The sequence below is a fragment of the Epinephelus fuscoguttatus genome, linkage group LG17 (assembly GCF_011397635.1).
Source record: "Epinephelus fuscoguttatus linkage group LG17, E.fuscoguttatus.final_Chr_v1".
Classification (NCBI taxonomy): domain Eukaryota; kingdom Metazoa; phylum Chordata; class Actinopteri; order Perciformes; family Serranidae; genus Epinephelus; species Epinephelus fuscoguttatus.
The window spans coordinates 39,979,494-39,995,185 of NC_064768.1; the positions used below are offsets into that span (position 1 = coordinate 39,979,494).

The 15,692-nt window shown below is 43.1% G+C and overlaps 1 long non-coding RNA gene across 1 annotated transcript in view; it reads right to left on the minus strand.

Annotated features, from left to right (window-relative positions):
• Positions 1–15,692, minus strand: part of LOC125904642 (uncharacterized) — a 56,020-nt gene that overhangs the window by 15,233 nt on the left and 25,095 nt on the right. Inside the window, exon 2 of the long non-coding RNA XR_007451515.1 lies at positions 14,497–14,584. This is a non-coding gene — a long non-coding RNA (uncharacterized LOC125904642). The remainder of the gene's footprint in view (positions 1–14,496; positions 14,585–15,692) is intronic.

Below are 15,692 nucleotides of genomic sequence, written 5' to 3' on the forward strand. Positions count from 1 at the left end.
GTGTGTGTGTTTCTGTGCAGCCAGTTCTTCCATTTGTTTGTCAAGAAAGCGACTTCAATGGTTACAATAATGTGACCTGACTAACATCACACTTAGGCACGTGCGTTTCCCCCTCCACGTTGGCCTCTGCATCACAGTTAATGTATGCATGCGCAATGTTTCCTGCACCACACAATGAGCACAGATGCATTAGTGGTTGGGGCCCGTGCACATTACAGAGGATAATTGCCTATGCATATTTCCTCATGTGCGCTCCATGCGCTCCCTGACTAGCAGTGGATTGGATTGGAGCGCCAGTTGCAGAACCATTAATAGAAATTAAGTGCCAGCGAGAGCTACTGGAGAGAGACCAGTGGAGCCGGAATGGAGTTTATGTGAAAGATAAATACATTTCTACAGAAGAGTGCCTCCGTTTATTGGTTGGGAAATGCACTGTGATATGATAGAGGGGCAACAAATGAGTATGGAATGGGACGATATGGCTGAGAGAGAAGAGAATGTTGTGGAATTAGAGGCCTGACTTGAATAGTAAATGCAGCAAATAAAGTTAGGCTGCAGCCGGAGTTTTACATTTGTGATCAGAGTGGTGAGTCGAGAAACCTCAAAGGTCAAACGGACGCACTTATATGCGACAGATTTACCATCAGCGCTGCCATTTACCAACAAGAACGTGTGCAATGAATGAAGGGCTGCTGCTGTCCACTCATTCTGGGCTGCTCTCTCTGTTCTGCCGAGTTATTATCCGTCATCCCTCGAGTGTCTCTCCCTCTCGGCTGGCTGGTGTCAGACAGATTACATACTCATCACACACACGCATGCAAGCGCACACGCATGCGCAGGCATTCACTTGAGCTAATAAAAATTCAACCTCATCCCTGAGCTGTCTAATGGGCCTAATAACGGAGAGTCACTGGGGGCCTCGCGCGTGTCAGGCAGATTACAGGACGCACACGGACTAGACGGACAGGTCCTTGGCAGCGACACACCCACACTGACACTTGCAAACACACACAACTCTCATCCTGGATTCAAGTGGTGCAACCTTCTGGCTGACCACCAGGAGGCAAGGGTGAGCTTTGCCAGATGGAGACAGAACGCCACTGAAGCTCCTCATAACAGGCTGAAATGAAGGATCTTCAATTACACACAACTTATCCTATTGTCATGTTGTGCTCCTGAGCAACAGATCATGTTCTGCAGACCTGCTGTACATTAGTCCCGACTGTCAGCATATATAAAGTTTCATCATTATACTGTTCCATAGATTCCTGATTATGTTGTTTCCCTAAACAGCATGGGTGGATTACTGAACAGGCTCTGACCCACAGTGGGTCCTGGGTCAGCTGCTGTTTGAAGTGACTGTGAAAACTGTTGGCAGCTCACTGAGCTCCGTCCTGACCATCTTTGGTCCTGATCAGTGTTTTACAATAACGTATCTGCCTACTTATCCCAATCCTGTATTTGTCAATTATTTCCTTCTTGTCACAGCTGCACAACACGTACTCTTCAGAATAGTTCCAGTGTGGATGTGCTGTGGTACAGAGCTTTGGACATGAGTCACATAGCCACTCTTCATCACAAGTGTGAACTAAACACTGAAGTTCATCTGCAGTTTTTAAACCAGCAGCAGCACCTGAGAACTCTGGCTCACCTGCACCATGTTACTGAAAGAGATGCAAACCACTATAAAGGGACACAAAATGACTAAAAAGATGCAAAACAACTTCAGAAGGAAACAAGACTACCACAAAGACACGCAGAATGACTAAAAAATAGATGCAAAACCACCACATAGACAAAGAGCGACTACGTAGAGACACACTATGATAACAGAGAGACACAGAAATGACTAAAAAGACACTAAAGTAAAATGACAACAGACATACAGAGACTTATACAGGGCTTACTGTGATGTCCCTGTCTGTTTATATTTTGTGTGTTACTTGTTCTACATGTTTAATTGTAGACTGTGAAAACAAATGTTCTCCACAGAGAACAATAAAGAATGACTGAATCTGAATCTGAGACACAACAAGACAACAATAAAACACAAAATGACTCCAGAGATGTAAAATCAGTCTCACACACACTTTAAAGAGTCACAAAATTTGACTACAAAGGGACTCTACACAAAAGACACAAAATAACTAAAAGAGATAAAAAAAATGACTTAAAGGATACATTAGCATCTACAAAGGGACACAAAACGACTACTGGGGGACACAAAACAACAAAAAAGAGGTGTAATACACCACAAAGTGACACAGAACAACAAAAAGGTGCACAAAACGACTAAATAGAGATGCAAAATGACTATAAAGCTGCACAAAAAAACTACAAAATGACTTCAAAGAGCCACAAAATGACTAAAAAGAGCCACAAAACAACTAAAAAGGGACACAAAATGACTAAAAGGGGACACAAATGACTAAAAAGAGACACAAAATCACTAAAAAGGACACAAAATCACTAAAAAGTCTAAAAAGGGACACAAAATGACTTCAAAGAGCCACAAAACGACTAAAAAGGGACACAAAATGACTAAAAAGGGACACAAAATGACTAAAAAAGGACACAAAATAACTAAAAAGGGACACAAAATGACTTCAAAGAGCCACAAAACGACTAAAAAGGAACACAAAATGACTAAAAAGGGACACAAAATCACTAAAAAGGACACAAAATGACTAAAAAGGACACAAAATAACTAAAAAGGCTAAAAAGGGACACAAAATGACTAAAAGGGGACACAAATGACTAAAAAGAGACACAAAATGACTAAAAAGAGCCAAAAAATGACTAAAAGGGACATAAAATGACTAAAAAAGGACACAAAATGACTAAAAAGGCTAAAAAGGGACACAAAATGACTAAAAGGGGACACAAATGACTAAAAGGGGACACAAAATGACTAAAAAGGGACACAAATGACTTCAAAGAGCCAAAAAATGACTAAAAAGGGACACAAAATGACTAAAAAGGGACACAAAATGACTAAAAAGAGCCACAAAACAACTAAAAAGGGACACAAAATGACTTCAAAGAGCCACAAAATGACTAAAAAGAGCCACAAAACAACTAAAAAGGGACACAAAATGACTTCAAAGAGCCACAAAATGACTAAAAGGGGACACAAAATGACTACAAGGAGCCACAAAACTGAAAAGAGCCACAAAACAACTAAAAAGGGACACAAAATGACTGCAAAGAGCCACAAAATGATTAAAAAGAGCCACAAAACAACTGAAAAGAGCCACAAAACAACTAAAAAGGGACACAAAATGACTTCAAAGAGCCACAAAATGACTAAAAGGGGACACAAAATGACTACAAGGAGCCACAAAACTGAAAAGAGCCACAAAACAACTAAAAAGGGACACAAAATGACTGCAAAGAGCCACAAAATGATTAAAAAGAGCCACAAAACAACTGAAAAGAGCCACAAAACAACTAAAAAGGGACACAAAATGACTTCAAAGAGCCACAAAATGACTAAAAAGGGACACAAAATGACTTTAAAGAGCCACAAAATGACTAAAAGGGGACACAAAATGACTACAAAGAGCCACAAAACTGAAAAGAGCCACAAAACAACTAAAAAGGGACACAAAATGACTTCAAAGAGCCACAAAATGACTAAAAAGGGACACAAAATGACTAAAAAGAGCCATAAAACAACTAAAAAGGGACACAAAATGACTTCAAAGAGCCACAAAATGACTAAAAAGGGACACAAAATGACTTCAAAGAGCCACAAAACGACTAAAAAGGGACACAAAATGACTAAAAAGGGACACAAAATCACTAAAAAGGACACAAAATGACTAAAAAGGACACAAAATAACTAAAAAGGCTAAAAAGGGACACAAAATGACTAAAAGGGGACACAAATGACTAAAAAGAGACACAAAATGACTAAAAAGAGACAAAACATGACTAAAAGGGACATAAAATGACTAAAAAAGAACACAAACTGACTAAAAAGGCTAAAAAGGGACAAAAAATGACTAAAAAGGGACACAAATGACTAAAAGGGGACACAAAATGACTAAAAAGGGACACAAAATGACTTCAAAGAGCCAAAAAATGACTAAAAAGGGACACAAAATGACTAAAAAGGGACACAAAATGACTAAAAAGAGCCACAAAACAACTAAAAAGGGACACAAAATGACTTCAAAGAGCCACAAAATGACTAAAAAGAGCCACAAAACAACTGAAAAGAGCCACAAAACAACTAAAAAGGGACACAAAATGACTTCAAAGAGCCACAAAATGACTAAAAAGGGACACAAAATGACTAAAAAGAGACACAAAATGACTTCAAAGAGCCACAAAATGACTAAAAAGAGACACAAAACAACTGAAAAGAGCCACAAAATGACTTCAAAGAGCCACAAAATGACTAAAAGGGGAGACTGCAAAGAGCCACAAAATGACTAAAAAGAGCCACAAAACAACTGAAAAGAGCCACAAAACAACTAAAAAGGGACACAAAATGACTTCAAAGAGCCACAAAATGACTAAAAAGAGCCACAAAACAACTGAAAAAGGACACAAAATGACTTCAAAGAGCCACAAAATGACTAAAAAGGGACACAAAATGACTAAAAAGAGCCATAAAACAACTAAAAAGGGACACAAAATGACTTCAAAGAGCCACAAAATGACTAAAAGGAGCCACAAAACAACTGAAAAGAGCCACAAAATGACTTCAAAGAGCCACAAAATGACTAAAAAGGGACACAAAATGTCTTCAAAGAGCCACAAAACAACTAAAAAGGGACACAAAATTACTAAAAAAAAATGCAAAAACACTACAAAGGGACACATACCAACTATAATGTGACAGAAAAAAAAACGAGACACAAAAGGGCTATGACTTAAAAGAGACTTAAGCATCTACAAAAAGACACAAAACAACTAAAAATATATGAAAACTACAAAGGGACACAAACTAACTAAAAAGGGACACAAAATGACTAAAAAGGGACACAAAATGACTAAAATAGATGCAAAATGACTACAAAGTGACAGAGAATGACTAACAACAGACACAAAATGACTGCAAAGAGACACAAAATGACTTCAAAGAGCCACAAAATGACTAAAAAGGGACACAAAATGACTTCAAAGAGCCACAAAACAACTAAAAAAGGACACAAAATGACTTCAAAGAGCCACAAAATGACTAAAAAGGGACACAAAATAACTAAAAAGAGCCATAAAACAACTAAAAAGGGACACAAAATGACTTCAAAGAGCCACAAAACAACTAAAAAAGGACACAAAATGACTTCAAAGAGCCACAAAATGACTAAAAAGGGACACAAAATAACTAAAAAGAGCCATAAAACAACTAAAAAGGGACACAAAATGACTTCAAAGAGCCACAAAACAACTAAAAAGGGACACAAAATGTCTTCAAAGAGCCACAAAACAACTAAAAAGGGACACAAAATTACTAAAAAAAATTGCAAAAACACTGCAAAGGGACACATACCAACTATAATGTGACAGAAAAAAAAACGAGACACAAAAGGGCTATGACTTAAAAGAGACTTAAGCATCTACAAAAAGACACAAAACAACTAAAAATATATGAAAACTACAAAGGGACACAAACTAACTAAAAAGGGACACAAAATGACTAAAATAGATGCAAAATGACTACAAAGTGACAGAGAATGACTAACAACAGACACAAAATGACTGCAAAGAGACACAAAATGACTACAGTGGCTGTTTCATTTGTAGGCGTGTTGTGTCTTTCAGCCTGGGTGTCTGCAGGAGATGGGGGGGCCTTTACATGTTGATCAGCAGCCCGTTGTCTCATGATCCATCCATACTAAAAAGCAAAAGAAAATGCCATTAAACACAAGTGAGCCAGTGTCAAACGCAGACGCTGCAGCTCATTTGATCAAACACAAAGTCCGAGCCACAGGGGACTGAATTACGATTGCCATTCTGGGGGCTGTGAGCTCCGAGGCTGATCCCATGTCAAGAGGAAGCCAGGGGAGACTTTCACGTGTCAGCTCAGACGGGCAGAATAGAGAGAGGCTACCGGGTCTGCGTCTGAACTCTACCTGAACTCCAAATAACTTTCCCTGTAGTCATTTAAAGTCATCGAGGGAGTGAGAAGAGGGGGGAGGGTTTGGGAGGGCTAAGGAAGGGACAGACAACAGAGAGAATAGATGAGGGAAGAGTGGCAAAGATGTGACAGGGTGAACAAATGTGCATCATTCTGAACGGACTGAGGTACGAAGGAGAGGACGGGTAGAGGACAAGAGAGAGGTGTAGAGACTGAGAGAAGGATGCCAGGGGAGGAATAAGCTCATAAGCCTTCCATGAAATACTCCTCAGGCTCTCCTCTTGCTGGACTTGACCCTCTATAATTCAAGAATTTGGCATAAAAGTGCAACTCAACAAGTCTCTTCTTCTGCAGCTGTACACACTTTATTGATCCGTGGTATCTAAAACATAGAGATTTCTTCACGGGCTCATATGATTTCCCACCTGCACTATTATTATTAATATGTATTGATTCAATCCCTCTCAATATGAATAATTGAACCCAACTAAATGACTTCACCTGTGATCCCCAAATATTCTTCTTAAGAGGAGAGTAAAGCAGCTCACAACTGAGAACGTAGAACGTGAAAGAAGCCGGGCCGAGACTGTCAGTAGGATAATGGTCCTTGGGAGGTAAATAAGTATTTCTCTCTACTTCTTCAACAACCTGGTCTCACTCTGAAGACGTCGAAATCTGGCGCTCGGTCATTGACTTACGGCGTCAGACAACAACAGAAAAAAAGCTGTTCTTTCATGTTGGCATGAAACGCGGTTGGTCGCCTGGCAGGATCAGAGGGAAACGAAGCAGGATGACATTAAGGGGCGGGCAGGAGGGGTGGTGGATGGTCCAACAACAACTGACTTTCACCTGGCAGGTTGGTGTTGCTTCCTGTTCGCTTACTGTCGTTAGGTTTGCGAGAAGAAACATGGTGAGACAACCCGGAGATGTCAGCGGGAAATGTGGTAGGATAACAACGTAAGTTAAAGCAGTGGAAGTCCGAGTAGGATGGACAGGAGGGGTGATGTATGGGTCCAACAACCTCTGACTTTCACCCAGGGGGCTGGTGTTCACTTCCTGTTCGCTTACTGTCTTTGGGTTTAGGAAAAAAGACATGGTGAGTCATCCTTTCATGTCGGCATGATATGCAGCTGGTTGACGTTACTGTTTAACGGTGCCCGGTGATGTCAAGGGAAAATGCAGCGGGACAGCAATAAAAGTGAAGGCGGCGGAAGTCCAAGTAGGTCGGGTGTGAGGGGCAGTGGACGGTCCAACAACCCTCAACTTTCACCTGGGAGGTTTGTGTTCGCTTCCTGTTCACTCGCTATTGTTGGTGAGATAACCCGGTCTCACTCAGAGGTCATCAAAATCCAGCACTTGGTCAGTGACTTCAGGCGTCAGACACAATCGAAACAAGCCGTCCTTTCATGTCGGCATGATACATGGCTGGCTGGGGTTATTGTTTAATAGTGACCGGCGATGTCAGGGGAAAATGCGGCAGGACAACAACAGTTAGGGCAGTGGACGTCCAAGTAGGTCGGTTGGGAAGGGCAGTGGATGGGTCCAACAACCTCGACTTCCACCCAGGGGGTCGGTATTCGCTTCCTGTTCTCTTACTGTCTTTAGGTTTAGGAAAAGAAACATGGTGAGACAACCTGGTGTCACTCTGGAGTCATCAAAAACCGGCACTTGGTCAGTGACTTCCAGCATCAGACATGGACAAGGAAAACATCCTTTCATGCCTTTTTAACGGTGCCTGGCGATGTCAGGGGAAAATGTGGCTGACAACAACCAAAGTTAAGCAACAGAAGTCAAAGTAGGATGGGCAGTAAGGCTGGCGGACAGTCCAACAACCTGTGACTTTCGGATTGGAGGTTGGTGTTCACTTCCTGTTCTCTTACTGTTGTTAGGTTTAGGAAACGGTGAAGAGAGAGGAGGAGCGCACACCAGGGTTGGAGAGGTGCTGACCACTGACGAAAATATACATTTTGGAAAAAGATGTCAGGTGCACACTCTAAGACTCGATGCAAAAATGTTTTCTTTTATTCAAGTACCAAGGTTTCAACTAGACGGTGTAGTCGAAACTCTGAAGGTCTTACTCTGAAGTCATCAAACTCTGGCACCCAGTCAGTGACTTCAGGCGTCAGACATGGACAAAAAAGACGTCCTTTCAGTTGGCATGATACGCGGCCAGACGGCATTAATGTTTAACGACGCTCTGCGGCATCAGGGGAAAGTGCAGCAGGGCAACAATGAAAGTCAAGGCGGTGGGAGACCAAGTCGGTTTGATGGAAGTGGTGGTGGATGTGTCCAACAACTACCAACTTTCACCTGGGAGGTTGGTGTTCACTTCCTGTTCTCTTACTGTTGATAGGCCTGCCCTATTCTGCCCTGACTTCCGCTACCTTAACATTTGTTGTTGTCCCGCTGTGTTTCCCCCTGCTGCCACCTGACACCGTTAAACAAGCCACGCATCATGCTGAAAGGATATTTTTTTTGTCGGTGCCTGACGCCAGAAGTCACTGACCAAGCGCTGGATTATAATGACTTCGGAGTGAGACTGGGTTGCCTTACCAGGTTTCTTTTCTTAAACCTAACCTCAGTCTTGTGCCTGGGTATGGTACACTGTTACCTCTAATCAAAAAACTGGACTTTGGGGTCAAGTGTACGTTGGATCTAGCCACGGATCGCTGATGTGAAAGCCTCCTTGGTTTCCCAATCCTAACCAAAACCTCAACTGTAATTTAGTTGCCACATGCAGACACTGTGCAGGGTTTAACAGACTTAGCTGCATTGTTACAACAAAGTGTAAAGTGGTCTGAAACTTGACTGGACATCCGACTGCTCTTGTTTAACACCCCATTGACCTTTTCATGGTGATGTTTTCAGATATCAGCACTTGGCTTGGTGAGTACAATGGCCAGAAAATATGAAAACACGACTGCAAAGACCCTAGTACAGTATTATCCTCTCAAGGTCCTCTTCAGAAAGAGCCAATAAAAACACTCTGCTTGAATGATAATGTGTGTCTGATATGGTGTTTCCACAAAAAAATCAATAAACTAGCAACAAATTCTGCAAAGCCCATGTACTCCTTCTCCCTCATGGGAAAATCCATAATCTATGAATATGCTAATGTGTTTCATTTCAGAAGTTTAACTGCTGGATGCAAGATGTCTCGCGCTGCACTATAAAGTCCGTCCTCAGTGTGTGTGTGTGTGTGTGTGAGCTGGAGGCTTCGAGTGTCCACATCACAGGAGCTACATATTGGACCATGATTGGCTGATGTCACAAAGTCCTGCTTGTACGTACAAACCTTAGAGTCAGACTGAAGTGAGCGCAGAGGAACTTCTCTATGAACGTGAAAACAGCCGTCTGCTGTCAAACTGCACATACATCCTTCACAGTGATGCAACAATGAGCAAAATGCATTTTTAAGCGGAGGTGGGCACTTAACCCAAATTGCTGCAGTGACTCAAATACTCTTAAAGACAATATGGTGCTGAGCCTGGATTCACAAAATCAAAAGCAAAAAGAGACACTGGTGGAGGCCAAAATCTGGCTCACATTTTGTCCACATCTCAAAATAAATATTGTAAAAAAGCATCCCTGCTGCTGAGTCTGACTCCCCTCTGTCAAGACAGACATTTCATCCGAACCTCCCTCCATCTCCCTTCTCCCTGCAACACCCCCCCAACCACCCACTCATCCACTTACAGCACCACCCCGCCCACGCCGTGCCCCCCCATCCTGTTAGTAAGCTTGGACATGCTTCCCAGCCCGCTGCCCACACATTTCTCAGCTCCTCTTCATTTTGGACACTCATACATTTATGGAGTGATTCGGTGCAGTTCTCCCTCCAAGGCATCCAGGATTACTGCACATACTGAGCTGTGGCGAGCTGAGGGGGTCTGGGGTGTGGAGGGCGTGAGGAGGGAGGGAGGTGGTCAGTCCAACGAGGGGAGGAAAGGAGGAGAGGGGGGTCTGTAAGTGAGGGATAAAAAGACAAATGGAAAGCCAGCAGTGGGGTGATTTCCAAAAAATGAAAGAGAAAATGATAAGAGAGAAGATTGTTTTTGGCCAAAACAGGAACACTTTATTTTTCCCGCAGAGTGGTATACGTGTGTGTGTGTGTGTGTGTGTAAAGGTGTATAGGCATCCCTGCAGCATGTGTGTGGTTACGTGTGTGAGTGTGTGGGTGAGCCTTGTTTGAGATGTCACAAGTAATTTAAGGCCCTCTTTTGGTGCAACACCCACTTTTCTCTTGTGATAAAACACTGCCTATATCACCTGTGAGCCTGTGGTCCCTACGTATGTGTGTGTGTGTTTGTGCACGTGTGTGTGTGAGCGACAGAGGGTGTGTGTGTTGTACTCTAATTAGCACCTAAACACACAGGAGAGTACTGAAGGCAGACAGCAGATAAATCAGACAAGGCTATAAGATCGTAACACACTAAGAGAAGATATCAGCTGCACTGCAGCTTTAACGCACTTGATAAATTGACAATACAGCGGCGTGCTAGAAGCGGCTGGCTCCTTTCCCAATTTCAAAGCATTGGATTGTGGGGACAATTTTGTGTTTGCACTGCAGCTTTCTTTGTCCCGACCACAAAGATGCAGTAAGTAATGAGACATGCGCCGGGAAAGGTTTCTCTTTTTTTCCCCACATTCATTTGCTAAAACATGCCCACTGCATTTCTATATGTTTCCCTCCAATTACCAGCATTACTCAAAGTCAGAGCCTCTCCCAGCACATTTTTCATCTTTCACTTTCCTCACTCTCATTCATTAATTTGAATATCCCAACCCCGACCGAGCAGTTCTAGGCAAACACAGCGGTGGCGGCGGAAACGAGCGTGCTCCCTGATGTGTGTTGTTTCCCTCTTTTCTCTCCGTCTTTGTGTGTCTCCCTGCCTCTCTGCTGCTGGAAGCACTGCAGGCGTGAAGGAGACAGATCCCAGCAGTACAGTATGGTCTGGCTGTGGTGTGTCCCCGCCCCAGGGGAGTCTGGGAGAATGAGTCCCAGTGGAGGTTTGTTTAAATGCTAGAGGGAGTGTTTGCCCCGGACTAGCCTCTCTCGCACTAATGGATGTGTCTGAGTTATTGATAGTAGGACTGCAGGAAAAAATGTGTATAAGCTTTTTTATGCATTCATTATACTGTAGGCATGGAGGGTGATGTCTCGTTACCCTTGTAGGTGGGACGGAGCAAACAGGAGTTTGATTCTGATCTGTTTGATGTCTATGAAAAATAAAGCCATGAAAGAGAGAGTGAGGTTACGTCAGAGCGGAGTTTCAAATCCTCTTTAAGAGTGACCAAATGTAACTGAACACAACTGTAGTTTCAGGTGTGAACAGGAAATCTTCATGAACAGGAAGAGACAAACAGTTATGTTACACTGTGTTCCAGCATCCGTACAGTATGCCAGAAACAGATTCACTGTGTCCCAGTACAGAGTATGTCACATGCAGTATGCCAAAAATACCAGGATGTTCTACTACATCCGGTCTGATTTTGCAGTTTGCAAGCCAGCATGCTTTTCTGTCTATTCTGACCCACAATCCTCTGCACAGCCAAACCTGTTTCACTCCAAGTCGTCAATATCCAGCGCTTGCGCAGTGACTTGTGGCGTCAAACACTGACGGAAAAGCCTTTCCATAACGTCGGCATGATTCGCTGTCGGTCTCTGTTATACTTTAACAGCCACACGGTCAAAAACGTGTTTCATTTTTGACCTTTGACCACAAAAGTCTCATCAGTTGGACTCAACGATGTGGAGGTGTCTGTGGAGTTTGCACCACATTTGAAGACCATGCTTAAGATATCACATTCACAAGAATGGGACAGACAGATGGATAAAAGCTGTCACCAGCACAGAGGCATAAAACCACTGTCACACCCGTTAGATTCTTTTGATCTGAGGTCTCTTACAGGGCTAAGGATTATGAATAACTTACAGGGTAACTGAGGAACAGACACATAATTTGATGTAGCCAACAACCTGGTTTTATAGACCGTTTTACAGTTAGTAAACAGTGATGTTTTTGGTGGGCGGGGCTTAGCTGGAGGCAAAACAATTCTCCACAGACGTTAGCTAGCGCTAGCTAACAGGTTCTGTTGTCTTGTTTTAGACGATGGAGGAAGATGATGTGAGTGGTGCGTTCAGAAACACTCATTGTGAGTGTGGGAGCGCACTCTGACACAAACTGGAGCGTTGATAAATTGGGAGCGCTGTGTGAATGTAGCGTTGGGTTATCCAGAGCAGCGCACTCTCAGAGTGGCAGAGCGCACTCTGGACACTCTGTCTGTGGAGACGGAGCAGCAGAGCGCTGAGCGGAGTGAATGTGTGATTAACTTAACCGTTGGTTCATTCATGTAGAAATATAACGCTGCGTTTCTTCCACCAACAGGGCTCTCATTTTAGTGTAGAGCGTCAGACTGAATTTACCAACGCACCATGTCAGGTCACTCACTCTCCGGGACCGCCAGTGTTACTTGAATAAGTAAACACTGAGCAACGGGACCAGACTGGCCGACCCGTATGCTCTCACTCAGTGGATGGATGATGTCACAGGAAGCCAATCTTACAAAGGAGGACCACACTTGTTTGTTTTGCTATGGAAGCTAACGTTAGCTAATGTGCTAAAAAGTTAGCGTTGCAGAGAAATCCAATCTTCCTCTTAATCCCTCCCCAGTTTCTGATGAGGTGGACATGATAACCCTTAATACACATAACCTTATTCATCCCTACAACAGGAAATACTTTTTCCCTAACCTGATATGAAGTGTGCGCTGCACATGTGAGCATTTTTGATGATGGCCTCCGTCCAGTCCTTTGGTCTTATCACATTTAACCATAGCTGTCTTTGTTTTTGTTGACGGGCAGTGGCGGCTGGTTTTGAGCCATGACTCCTTCTATTCTGGCTCCCAATAACACAACAAGACAAACACATTTTAACACTCCTATGGAGCCTACAGCCCTGTGGGGGAGAGGCATGGGACGGGGCTTTTAATTAAAGTTTTATGGTAAACAACTTGAACAAACTTTATTAGGTCAGTGTTGTGTTTACAGCTCGATGTGCTGCCCTTAAGTGAGCAAAAAAGTCAATGAATGCAGGTGGACGTTTGAAGTCACATCTTAATATATAAAGACAAAGGACAAACTGTAACACAGATTATTCACTGATGTTTGTGCAATCAGCTGCTTCACTTGTTGTGTTTTATAATTAGTCAGGCTGCTGGAGGAAATGTTCTTTCCTGCCATGAAAGTCGAGATGTTTGTGAATATGTGTGAATGTACACAGCTATAAAGTGACAGCTTAAGTAATCCCTGCACAAAGGCGATGTGTTTACAGCTGAAACTGAAAGTGTCCTCTAAGAAGTGTTTTAGTGACACATTTCTTGATGTCAGACTGCTTGTTTTCCCACACGGCTGCTGTAATCGCACGCTTCCTACTGTACTGTACATGACATTTACGTTGAACATCCTTTATCTCTCCGTTTGTATAGCTCAAACTGCTTTCATCTCTCCGGTTTCAGAGGGGTAAAGAAAGCACGACGAGAGCGTGAGAAAGAAAGAATAGAACATCCTGTGACTGAGAGTTTACCCGAGAACAATGCTGTCTGCTCTCAGCTCAGTCTGTCTGCAGGAGACATTATGTCATGTGTTACACCTGGCGAAGAAACTGCTTGAGTCAATATCTTGCCGCGTGCATCCCGCTCTGCCTTTTCTCTCTGTCTCTCTCGTTGCGAGCGGAGAACTTGTGGATGTAGTTGCGGGCTCTTCTCTGACACAATACATATTCACATGGACCTCCTCAGCGGCAGCTCCCGCTCGCTGCTGGCAAGGTTAGCTCTGTTTATGAAACCATCAATTACACATATTTAATTTAGTAAGAGAAGAAACGCCGCCACACTGACTGAATCCAGACCGAGTGTCCCCCTGAGCACTGGGATAAATAGAGCAAGGGAAGAGGAGGAGGAGGAAGAGGAGGAGGAGGAGAGAGAGAGACAGACTTCATTAATTCTGTCGTCCATCTAATTGGAGCCCTGTTGGACCCTACAGCTAAAATGAAGTCCGAAATGAGTTCTAATGAGAAAAAAAAAAAAAGACGTGAGGGGGAAAAAGTTGGAGCTACTCATATCTAGAGAACAACCTTGGGCAAAATCAAGACTTCATGTACGATACAGACCCTTGGGATGCCCTCAACTCCCTCGGTTGGACGCTGATTAAAATTGGACGGCATTCATTCTAAATAATGAGACTAGAGGCCTACCTGGACTTTCTAATCTGACAAACTGATGTTGCAAAGCAGAATGAAATTCACCCTCACGCTGTGATTTGCATTAAAGGTCTACAAGCAGAAAATAAAATGTTGCACACTTCAGCACAAGATGTAATGCGCCACATATTTTCAGATACTCACTGTTGCAGACACTTCAACCTCGCTGAAGAGTCCTTTAACGAGACACTTAGGGCCAATGTGCGGCGTTCTCCAGCTGACGCTCACCTTCCTGTGGAGGAGAGCAAGGAAAAAAAGAGCATTTACTCAGTGTGTCTTTTATGGGGATAAACTAAAGATACATTCCTAGATAAGTATTTGCAGATCTATTCCGCTAAGATTGTTGTTACATAAGATAAAGGTAAACAGACGGGAGAACAACATGCATTTTGGGGTAATTACGTTCCCCTACATGCGTATCAGAGCCCCACCCCAAAGTCCCAGTCATAACAACTGTGGCATCATTGGCGACTCTGGTTATAATGGCATCAGTGCATCAAGTCTTTGTCTTTCATTATGGCTGTGATCAAAACCATGAGCCAGACCACAAATTAGAGGAAACGGAGCTGAACACGGAAAACAAGCACGGCCAGATAAACAAGAGGACTGTGTGAAGGAGAGCAGATTAAAGTACAATAGAGCTGCGCTGGAGTTTGTGTCGAGCAGAGAACAGCAAAGAGAAGTCAGAGAGAGAAGTGTTCAGTGAAGTAAAATAGTAATGGAGTACAGTGGAGAGGACGAGAGTTGGGTAAAGAGTAGTGCGCTGATCTGTGTCCGAGTCCACGTGAAAGAGTATGGTTCATGTTTACGTGAGTGGTGTCCGACACCTGCACACCGTGAGGACAGAAACAGAAGGCTCAGTGGAGACTGAGCACCTGCCGCAGCAAGCCAACATGCCGTCTGTGGTCATTTTAACTTGACCGGCGAACTTCACTACAAGCTGATTGGCTGTTGAAACAGGTGTCATGCTGCACTCCACCCCCATTTTGTGGTGAAAACACCTAAAATGATATACCCAAATTAAAATGACTGTAGCTTCTGAACCGCTCTGACTACATGCATGCATGAGGTCTCACCAGAAAGAAAACTCTCTGAAGTTTCTTGTGAAAGTGTCAGAAACACTCTAGGTGATACAGAGACAGAGTAATGGGCCTCTGAAGTCAGTAAAAAATTGCCTGAGATTTTGCCTAAAAAAAAATAAAAACTGTTTTTCAAGATGAATAACTGTGGCTTCATCTGAGCAGGTAAATGACACTGTGGGGCTGTAGGCACACTATCAATGAACACTTGTGTCAAATTTGAAGAAGACTGCTCAAAGTATGACCATTCTACAGTGTTTT